Consider the following 11956-nt stretch of genomic DNA (forward strand, 5'->3'; position numbering starts at 1 on the left):
GCGGCTGCGCCTCTTTCGCGTTTGGTTGCGTTAGGTTAGGTTATTTCGCATGCTAGCAAGGTGATGTTGAAAATCCTCCAAGGTAGGCTGCAGCAGTATGTGGATCGGGAGCTCCCGGACGTGCAAGCTGGGTTTCGCAAGGGCAGAGGAACTAGAGACCAAATTGCCAACCTTCGCTGGATTATGGAAAAAGCAAGAGAGTTCCAGAAACCCATCTACTTCTGCTTTATTGATTATGCGAAAGCGCTTGAATGCGTAGATCACAGCAGATTGTGGCAAGCTCTCCAAGAGTTGGGAGTTCCAATTCACCTCATCTGTCTCCTCAGGAACCTGTATGAAGGGCAAGAGGCCGCAGTCAGAACTGGGCATGGTCGTATTGATTGGTTTCCGATTGAGAAAGGAGTGAGGCAAGGCTGCATACTGTCGCCCTCCCTATTTATCCTTTATACAGAGTGCATCATGAGGAAGGCCGGTCCGGACGAGTCTTCAGCTGGAGTGAAGATTGCTGAAAAAGGTATCAACAACATTAGATATGTGGATGATACCACTTTAATGGGAGAAAGTGAAGTGGAACTCAAGAGACTTCTGAATGGCATAGAAGGAGATAGTGAGAAGTTTGGGCTTAAACTGAACATTAAAAAGACAAAGATCAAGACGTCTTGCCCTATCAAGTCCTGGAGCATTAAGGGACAAGAAGTGGAAGCTGTGAGAGATTTTCTCTTCTTGCGCTCTAAGATTACCCCGGAAGGAGACTGCAGCCATGAAATTAGGAGACGCCTGCTTCTGGGAAAGAGAGCCATGGTTAGCCTTGACCGCCTAGTAAAGAGCGGAGACATTAGTCTGCCAACCAAGATCCGTATAACTCGTGCTACGGTCTTTCCAGTTGTGATGTATGGATGCGAGAGTTGGGCTGTGAAGAAGGCTGACCGCCGAAGAATTGACGCGTTTAAATTGTGGTGCTGGCGGAGACTCTTGAGAGTTCTTTGGACTGCCAGAAGATCAAATCAGTCGATATTGTCGACCATAAACCCTGACTGCTCATTGGAGGGTCAAATTCTAAAGTTAAAGCTTTAGCTACTTTGGTAATCTAATGAGAAGAGAGGAGTCGCTGGAGAAAGATTTGATGTTGGGAAAGGTTGAAGGTCACCGGAGAAGGGGTAGGCAGCGAACGCGATGGTTAGATGGCATTCTCGAGGCGCTGCAGATGAAGTTATGGGATGTTAGGAAGATAGTCACAGGCCGAAAAGTGTGGCTTGACATGGTGCATAGGGTCACGAAGAGTCGGACACGACTGAACTGAACTGAACTGAAGTGCGTTAGGTAACAAAATAAAAGCGAGTGTTTGGAAGCGATAACTTCACTACGCGAGGTAAAGACCACCTTAAGAAGCAGCGCCTCTTTTGCGTAAGGAGGCGTTAGGTAACAAAATAAAGCATGAGAAACTTTTGAAGCGATAACTTCATTACTCGAGGTAAACACAAGGTCACGAGGTGCTTCCAATGACATTCAAACAGCTTCGTGGTCTGGTTGGAACTTAGGCCACAACCACTTAAGCGGCTGCGCCTCTTTTGAGTTTGGTAACTGGTAGATGAAAGCATGAGAATGTTTTGAAGCAATAATTTCATAAATAACTTCACTACGCGAGGTAATGGCTCGGTCATCGTGTGCTTCCGATGACCTTCAGACAGCTTCGAGGACAAGTTGGAACTTAAGCCACAGTCACTTTGGGTAGTGACGTTCCCAGCAAAGGTCAAAACCAAAGGTCAACTAACGTGGGCCGCGGGCCTCTTATATTGAACGCGAGGACATACCGTGGCGCCACCCTTTGGGAGCTGCGCGTGACGCCGTAAGTGGGATAGCGCGTTGAGCTTCTTTTGTGTGATGCTTTCCTAGACAGTTAAGTGGCATGATAATGCTCAATTCGTTTATTTGATAATGCGAAAGCATTACTTAGCTATGTTCACAGATTTCTGTCCGCAGACTGCTCGCGCACAAGACGTCCGCACACTTCGTCCGCAGAACGTGTCTGCAGAACGTAAAAATAATTAGGCCAATAGGTTAATTTTGTAATTAATTAGAGGCGAAAAATGTAAAAGGCCGAAATGGTCTCATTAGCCAATGACTTGGCGCTAAATTTGAATGTATCAAAATACTAAAATAGTTAATTAAGTGAGTCAGTAAAGTCGACGTCAAGGATGTGACGTCACGCAACTTTAAGTCGAACCAACAAAGGGCATAGAAAGGGATTAGCGCGGAATTTGAAAGTACTAAAGACTATACTAGTTAATTAAGGCAGTCGATTAGGGTGAGGTCAAGGACGGGACGACATGAAACTGGCACCAGAGCCGAAAAAGGGCATAGGAAGGATTGGCGCAATATTTGAAAGCATCAAAGACTAAAATGGGTAAACAAGAGGTGAATTAATGTGACGTCAAGGATGTGACGTCACGCCACCGAAAGTAGAGTTGAAAAAGGACACAGGAAGGGTTTGGCACTCAATTTGAAAGTACCAAAGACTAAAATGTGTAAACAAGAATTGAATTAATATGATGTAGAGGGCGCGACGTCACGCAACCGGAAGTAGAGCCGAAAAAAGGCATAGGAAGGGATTGGCGCGCAATTTGAAGGTACCAAAGACTAGTATGGGTAAACAAGAAGTGAATTAAACAACTAGAAGCAACCAACAGGAGAATTCGTGCTTTCGCATTACTCCAATGCAGATTCTGCAGTGCTGTTTTTTCATATACACTTCGGTCTAGGCTTCTTGAATACTATTGCATGTATTGGGCCAATTCTAGTTGGCAAGAAGGCATTTCACAGAGTACATGAGCTGTAGATGCGTAGCCTGGCTAGTTTGACTACTGCTACGGCGGCGCACACTTGCAGCGTTGTTGTCGCTGTGGTTAAAGAACGTGAACATCTTACAGGTCCACTCAGATATAAGCCGTCATGAATCACTGTAATCATTTTGATAAAATAAGCCTCTGTACCGCTATATCGCTGCTTTGCTCAGTAATCATATTTCCCTGCTAGAGGAACGGATCTTTCAGGTGGTGACAGATGAGGGAACTTCGCACAGTGCCGAAAGAAGCGGCGCCATTCAGCTGATCATTGAATAGTCAGTTTTTACCGTGGGGATGACGCGAATAAATTTTTTGATGCAACTGTGCAGAGATGTGTTCTTTCTTTCACACCGACAGCGATTATTACCACTTGAGCTTCGGGTGGGTGTTTGTTTTTAGGCGTAGTTTTGTTGACCTTTACGTGAAAATGTCATGGTATGCATGGTTATTTGTTTTCTATTTTATTTGAAATTACTGTTGAAGTTGCCCAAGGCGAATCACAACGCGTACCCCTGCGCATGGCAGCAGAAACGTTTAGTTTCGGTTATCAATGCTTTCACTCAGAAGAAACTTGACATGTCACTTTCGAACGAACATTCCTTGCTCTGGGTAGGTACTGCTCGTCGAAGAAGGTAGTATATTTTCTATTTCTCCAGCAATTAAACATTGTTAGCTTCACAAGGGATAAGCGCAAGAACATAAACTTTAATTAGCGCCAGTCCTTCGGCCACAAATTACGGAACTCTCCAACTCCACGTAGACGAAATCGTGGTCGATGAAACGAATGTTGCACACACAAGAATGACCACTCACGTCTTTGCACGTTGGCAACTTGTTTAACCAAGCTTTATTTAGCTAATTTTTCGAGCAGAAATGAAAAAGTACGCCATCCGTCGCGCATACAGAGCATGAACATACCATGTGAACAACTTAAATAAACTGAAGCAACAACAGCAACGACGCAAGATTAAAGTATGTGAAAAAAGCAACACTGGACATAAAACCGCGACTTTTGGCTTTTAAAACACAAAACTTCAATCCAGCGCCTTATTTTTTTATTCGAGAAGAGAGAGCAGTAGCAAGTGGAGTCACGTGATCCCACTTGCTCCCCAATGTCAACACTAGCACGGACCGCTCCAGTGGTGTTGCTCACGCCCAATATTAACGTCAGCCATCATGTCTTGCCACGTAGCTGCTCTAGCGTTAAGCTACTTCCGCCGTCAGTTGACCTTTGACCTTTGCTGGAACACCGGTACCCAAAGTTGACTTAAGCCACAACCACAACCAACAGCGGTCAAAGGTCACCTGACATGAGGAATAACTTAACGCGTGAGCAGCTGCGTGGCGAGACATGATCGCTGATGTCAATATCTAGTATAGAAAAGGCGCGCGGCACGCCTCGGCTGGAGCTATCGCTTCCCCCTAGGTTTAACCGAATCTAAACCACAGCCAAATGTTTTTTCATTTTTATTACCGGCGCTACTTTGTCGCCTGGCACACCGCTCGGCTTAAGCAGCAGACGTATGCGCATTTTTATCTACATGAACAATAAAAGAGAGCTTATGACACATAGCGGTCCCGGAAGACCTTTTCACAAATTCATAGAAACCACCTGGTCTTATGATATACTGTTCAACATAACATATACGGTACTAAATAACATTTCACAAACAATACACTGCATAAAACAAAAAGCAAAGTACAAACATAAGGAGAGGTAACACTGATTGTGTGTAAATGTGTAACTCTGTGCACAACTGTTCATAACACAATATTGTAGGATGGGGTTTATTTACATGCGCAGGGACCTGAAGAGCAACTGCGAGCACAACTCGTAGACAGTCAGTTCGAATACGCGCAGCGATGCCACTGACTGGAATGTCCATGAACTTTATTCTTTTCACAACTGCCCGCGTGACGAAGAGGAGTCATCCTGGCGACTTACGGCGTAAACAAGATGGCAGCGTCAACGTCACCGGAGATCATAAGACGGCGTAGGAAGTTTCTCAACTTAATTAACAGGAGAGGAGCGCTCCAAACCAAAGTAGGGTCCATGATATTTGGCAAGAAATGTCGCAGACAGTTCAGGAGTATTGGAGGGTATCCACAGCCACAAAAGATCGCCAGACGAGAAGTCCGGTGTCGTGTGTTAGTTGCCATGGTGGGATTTATGATGGTACTGGGGGTAGCAGTGAGTGCGCGGGCGATTTGTCGAGTCTTCCGCATGTTGGTCCGCTAGACAAGCAGGAGTATACTCGGATGTGTGAGGTTGATGCGGGACTAAGGTGTTGATGATAGTAGAAAGATGACGGCCGTAAAAGAAAAGAAAAAGGGTGGAGCCAGTAGTAGACTGTGTTGCGGTACAGTAAGTGTAAGTGACATACGGAAGGACGAGGTGCCAATTTAAGTGGTTGGAGGCGACGTACATAGAGAGGATATCGCCGAGGGTTCGGTTGAAGCGCTCAATGAGTCCATCAGTCTGCGGATGGTAGGCGGAGGTGGTTCTATCAATAATGTTGCACTTGGTGAGCAAGGCTTTCACAACGTCACTCAAGAAAACGCATCCTCTGTCACTGAGCAGCATTCGAAGTGCGCCGTGGTGAAGAACGAATCACTGCAAAAAAAAGCGCTACTTCTCACGCTGTGGCAGATGGAAGGGCTGTTGTCTCTTCATGCCACGTCAGATGATCAAGCGCTTACGATAGCCCAGTGGTTGGCGGCTGTGATGTAGGGAAGCGGTCCATAGAAACCGATGGCGACGTGATCGAAAGGGCGTGGTGGGCAGGTTAACAGAAGCCACTCTCCAGTAGAACGTTGACAAGATGGCTTGCGACGTTGACAGGTGAGGTATGAGCGAACGTACTTGAGTACGAAGGTGTACATGCCCCGCCAGTAGTTAAAGCAGACGGAGACGAGTGTGTGTCTTGAAGACGCCGGCATCACCGGATAGGCAGTTAGCGTGGGAATAATAACAGATTTGCGTGCGTAGCTGTCGGGGAATAACGAGCAACCACTTGCGGTCATCTGCGCTGTAGTTGTGGCAGTAGAGGAAGGCTCAAAACCTTATAAAGGTTTTGAGCCTGTACTGGCAAGCTATGTAAGCCTGCTTCCCTATCGAATCAACATCAGTTGCATTTTTCGCTCGTCCCCTCCTGTCTCCTCTTCTCTCGTGATCATCTTTTTTGCGCACATACCTTCCCAACCATTAGGGTGGGTGCATGCACTAATTAGCACTGCTCGAGCAGAGGTACGCGAAAAAGGCGCAGCGGCGAACGTTGTTCGTAGATCCGGTATCTCTCTAATGGGGATTGAAAGCTCGGACAGCAGTCACAACAGCCCTTCTGTGAACACTAAAGCCGCATGTGTTTCAAGAAGGGGGAATTAAGAGTATGCGGTGAGTTTACGGTGCTCTTTCATTATTCTGGACAAGGTGTCTTTGCAAAACCCTTGATTTTGCACACACACCGCTCAGAGTGCAGAAACAAACCACCGCAGTGCGCTCTACCCATTTTGGTGCCTTATTAAGGGATCATTAAGAGTGTGGACAGCCACCTTTGTGTAAATTAAAAACAAAAAAACATTTCTATAGTGTGGTAAAAATAAAGCTTCGAAATTCCGACTCCTCAATTTCACCGAAGCGCTGCGGTCACTGACCATTATCTACGCTTCGAGTCGGCCCACGTCTACGTCGGACTCGTTTTTCAACCTCGGCTCGAGCAGCGCTAAGCAGCGCAGCTGCCAATTGGAAGTGGCGTTTGCTTGCGACGCAGTTTCTAGCTTACGGCGCGCGTGGCGACTGCCAACTTAATCTTCCCTGCTCGCGAATATTGATCGGCAATCTGAATACTCCGCGCGAGGAAAGCATGCTAACGGAAGCGTCCCTCTGCTACGTGCTCCGCAAGCACGGCGGGCAAGAGCTATAAGATCTGGTGCAAGGTTGCGTGGGTGGAGAGGAGAGAGATAGAATAGAAAGGCATGGACGTTAACTAGGCGATGCCCAGTAGGCCATCCTACGCGGTGGTGGGTAAAAAGGGAGTAAAAGGAAAGAAAGAGCATCAAGCAAAGGCTTCTAACACGAGACCAGAGATCTATAGTAAAAGGGGGTAGACGTACAGTTAAAGTCTAAAACTCGACCACGAGTCCTTTAGGAGCACCTCCACTGCTTTCCTTTGTGATGAAGGCGTACGTATTCTAAGGGCCCTGAATCTTAGCTTCACTACCTCAAGCATAAATGGTAAGTTCAGGATGATGTCTCCTGTGTTAATTAAGCAAATTTTATTTGTGGCCTGATTATGGTATAGGCTGGCGATATCCTCCACTGAACTTTCTTTGCTCACTTGTCAGTAAAGCACATCTCCATAGCTGTCTCCGTTCTGCTCTGCTGACAACTTGGGCACCTTCCCCCATCTGCATTTATGGCAAATATACACGTACGCTCTTTCATATGCGCCGTGCGGTCGCCTTAGGGTTCTTCCGTTTGCTGAAGAAGGTATTCATGAATGTTAGGTCACTGCGCTCCTAAAGCTCAGCCAATACCTCCCCCTTGTTATTCCTAGAACCAATGCCATAGTCACCCACTGCCTGGTCTCCTGCCTGCGGTTTCCTTACCTTGGCATTGAGGATTACCATTAGTACAGTATACTGCGTCCTTAATTTCCGCATTGCCGATTACACTTCTTCGTAGAAGCATACAACTGCCTGGTTATCATGACTACTTGTAGGTGCGTAGGCCTGTACAACCTACAGTTTATATCGCTCATTCAATAAGCCTAATTACGACACCTGACACGCTCTCATTAATGCTTTTTGGCCATAACAAGAAGCTGCGTGTTTCTGTTGGCTATGAAGTTCTTCACGACGAAGTCGTTGTGCAGGGCGAACGCCGATAAATGACGACGGAAAACAACAGGAGGGAAAGCGATCTCTCCTTCGAAGTAACTAGCAAGGTCTTTTAACTCAAGGTCCCAGCGCTGCTTCTAAGCGAAGTTGCTGGCGCTTACCGGTTCCAAGAAGACATATTCGTCGTCTTCTTTCGGTGGCGCATCAAAGGGGCTCGTGAAAAGCTGTCTGCATCGGAAGGCTTTCGGCCGGACTTGTAGACGACTGTGATGTCGAATTCTTGAAGACGCAAGCGCCATCACGAAAGGCGTCCAGAGGAATCTTTTAAATTGGCGAGCCAGCACAGGGCATGGTGGTCGCTCAAAACCCTGAATAGTCGCCCGTACAAATAGGGGCGAAAGATTGATGTGGTTGAAATGGTGGTAAGGCATTATTTCTCTGTCGTCGAATAATTGGCTTCAGCTGACGATAAGGAACAGCTAGAGTAGGCGATAACTTTCTCCTGTCCGGCACTATTCTGAACAATAACAGCGCCTATCCCCAAACTGCTTGCGTCGGTGTGAATTTCTGTCTCGGCGTTTTCATCAAAGTGGCCCAGTTGAGGAGGGGACCGCTGGTGGCGCTTAAGTTCGGCGAAGGCCTCTTCTTGCTGCGCTTCCCTTTATTGTAAATTCTCAAGATGACAAAAAAACTAAATAAATGTGAGAGAAAGCAAGCACCCAACCAGAGGTTATCGCAGGCAAAAGCCAATTGAAAATAAAAGAAAATGGGAAACTCCCAAGAGAAAATTTAAGGAAAGCCAATAAGAAGAAAAAGAAAACTATGGCACAAAGGTCGGCCAGGAAAAGTGGTTTTTAGGACAGAAATTCCCCGCGACAAATTGACTCGTTATAAACACGAACAAAAAAACAAGGCTGGATCCAGCGTGACAACAAACTTCCGATGTGCTCGCAAGTGGCCACGATGAAGGAAGGTGCGGGGAACTGTGGGAAGGCACAGAAGTCAAGAAAAGAAGACGAAGGAAATAACAAAAAAGAGAGAAGGGGAGGAGAAGCTCCCTGGGCTAAAGGATGCAGGTCCTAAGAACAGGTAAGAACAAGGAAACTGATGTATAACTAGTGAAAAAAGAAAGGAAAGAAAAGAGTTCAGCTAACAGTAATTACGGAAGACATCACTGTATTAATACAGATAAAAATAAACGAGGACACTAAGGGCAAGCAAACAGGAAAGCACATGTCCACATGGCAGAGGCAGGGCCGCAGCCGACCAAAATGGACCATGTGGCGCCCCCGACCACAAAAGACATGTTGAAGACTTTGTATTGACCGGTAGGGCTACGAACCAAGGGGACGGGAATGAACGCGATTGATAGAAGCAAAGAAGAGACAGGAACGGCAATGCGTATAAGCAGCGCACGAGAACGAGCGGACGATAATAAAGACGAGAAGCGTTTAGGGGAAACAAAGTTCGAATACACAGGCAGCATCTTTGGTATATCCGCGGTGAGTGGACAGGCGCGTAAGTAATTAGCTTGGCCGCATGAATAGGAAGACAAAGAGAGAAGTGCAAAGCGATAGAACTACAAAGGCAAGTGGCCCTGTACCTTTAGTAGAGGAACAGGTGAACGGGATGGAGGAAAAAAGAGCGGTAGACAAAGAATGGAGGGGACGAAAATCGACAAAAGGGTGTCTGAGGGATCTGCGGTCCAGATGGATGCCCAAAGCCTTAGAAATGTTGTGCGCATACGGGTGCGCATACACAAAGGTGACAGCCACGACGGCCGTAAGAGGCCAATCGTCGATGCCAGAGAGGCGGCCCTATCTGCTAGCTCGTTGCCCCAGGCACCACAGTGGGCAGGAACATGATATCAAGGCAGGAGGGTGAAGAGAAATTGTGGCAAGGGTGCATTTTATGGCGCGGGTGCGGAAATCGTGGGTGGGAAGAGAATGGATAACCTGGAGAAGAGAAAGGCAATCAGAGTAATTGTGCAAGGGTAAAGGAGAAGGGGCGTCCCGGCATAACAACAAACCTCCTGAAACACAACAACCTCTGCGCAGAAGGCACTGGAGGCTGTCTCAATGCGAAATCGAGCCACTTTACGTAGCCCGCCACAACATGAAGATACAACAAAGGCAGCGCCCGCAGAGCGGGATGTATAGGAACCATCCGCGAAAATATGAAGGCCGGGAAGGGAGAACTGAAAAGGAAAATTAGAAGGGCGAAGACAGGTGAACGAGAAAGAAAAGGCCAGGGAGGAATGGAGAATATCGGATAGCAAATAAGTGTGATCTCCAAAAGTGATGGGATCCGCATTGTTCAAGAGGCTGTATTCTGCAGAGAGGCTGCGCAGCTCTAAGGGTAGAGCAGGTACCCGGAGGAGCACCTGGAGAGCAGCCGTGCGCGTTTTACGGAATGCTCCTGTCAGAGCGAGAAGAGGGACACGCTGCACAGTAATTATCTTATCCCGAAGGCGGGAATGAATGGGACGAGACTACCAAGCTCAAGCATCGAAGGTAATGGCGGGTGGTACCACCTGAAAATAAAGCCTACCGAGAGTAGAGGGAGGTATCGAACGATGAAACGAAAGAAATGAGACGAGGCGCGAAGTGAGTACCTCTCCCTTGTCGCGCAGGAAGTTAGCATAAGGTACAAATGTGAGATGGCGGTCAAAAAAAAAAACACCTAAAATTCTTAGTTCTTGTTTGAAGCTCAGCGGCCGGCCCCCAAAGCCCACTGTGGAGTTACGTCTTTCCATGCCGCCCATTCCATGAGAAAAAAGTATGCAGAATGTTTTCGCCCACGAGATGGTGACACGGGAGTGGAGGCTAGCGGGCTAACCTATCGAAGTCGTCTACACACAACTGTCCGAGTTCATGGCGCGTTCTGGCCGGTATCAATACTATGGCGGCGTCAGCATACACCTGTAAGAATACCCCAGGAGGCATTTTTGCAATAGTAATATTCCACAACAGGGGGGAAGCAGGATACCCCTGAGGGCATTCAAGAGTTGAATTGACCGACACTTCCTCGCCCGTGCGCGTGCGGTAGACAACCGTGCGCTGGGAAAAAAAGGAACGTAACAGGTGATAGAGGTTGGATGGAAGACCGCGGTCACGAAAGTAGCGAAGGACGAGAGGATGCCAAAAGCTATCGAATGCTTCCTGAAACTCCAGGGATATGAGACCCACGGGTGTGCGGGATGCACGGAAAGATTCCAGAGCCGTCTGCAACGGGGCGAGGGTTTGAACAGCCCTGCGTGACTGTGTAAACCCAAATTGGTTGGGGTGGAGATGGCCCCTAGCGTGCAAGAAATAATAAAGACGAGCGTGCAGTAAGCGTTCTAATAATTTACTCAGTACTGAATTCGGGGAGAGAAGATGTACGGCCCGGCTTAAGAAGGAAGGTAATCCGCCCCCGCGCCGCACCGACGGAAAGTGGCCGACACTAAGGGCACTGTTGAAAAGGAAGAGGAAGAAGGACGGGTGGGCACGCCTGAGGCCGGCAACCAATCGCGCAAAAAGCGCATCAAGGCCAGGAGCCGTGCACGTACTGAGTGCGTTCACGCGCAATTGAAGCTCGTTATGCAAGAACGGTATGTCAGGAGGCACGGAATGGTTGTAAGGCAACTTGAGAAATGCACGGATATACATGTGTAGCTCTGAATTAATTGAAGTATCATCACAGGCTACCTGTGTCCGGAGCAAACGTGCCGAGGACTCGAGGACGGAGGTCGTCAGGATGCCTCCACCGATGTCCAATGACGGTAGAAATACTCGTGCATGCTGTTTCGCGAATGCTTGCCTAACTGTAGCGCCGAAAAGATTTTTCCGAGTCGCATCGCGGCATGCCTGTTGTACAACCATTTCCTTCGCCTCCTTGATTCTTCGCTGGTGCCATACAAGTGCCAATTGAAACGCAGTGCGGTATACAGGGTGAATCGGCAGCTCTGAGCAGCGCTGGAAGCGCCGGCGCAAGACCCGAACGCGGCGCCGCTCGATGGCAAGCTCGGGCGACCACCATGGCTTCGGTGGCTTAGAGCTCTGTGCACCCAGAGCCATACGTTTGTGGCGCTAAATCAGCGAGGACACCCGGTCATAGAACTGCGTGACTACTGTCTCCTGTGCGTCAGAGGAACGCAAGTCAGCTCCAGCGACGCAAGAAAACCACGTGTCACTTGCGAGATTCGAGGATATGAGCTCTCGACGCAGGAGTTAGACGGTGTTGCTATAAAGGAGGAGAACCAATTGTCACTTCAATATTACAGCCGTCGGACA

Source organism: Amblyomma maculatum, unplaced genomic scaffold (assembly GCF_055883805.1).
Source record: "Amblyomma maculatum isolate TAMU_Amacu unplaced genomic scaffold, ASM5588380v1 scaffold_13, whole genome shotgun sequence".
NCBI lineage: Eukaryota > Metazoa > Arthropoda > Arachnida > Ixodida > Ixodidae > Amblyomma > Amblyomma maculatum.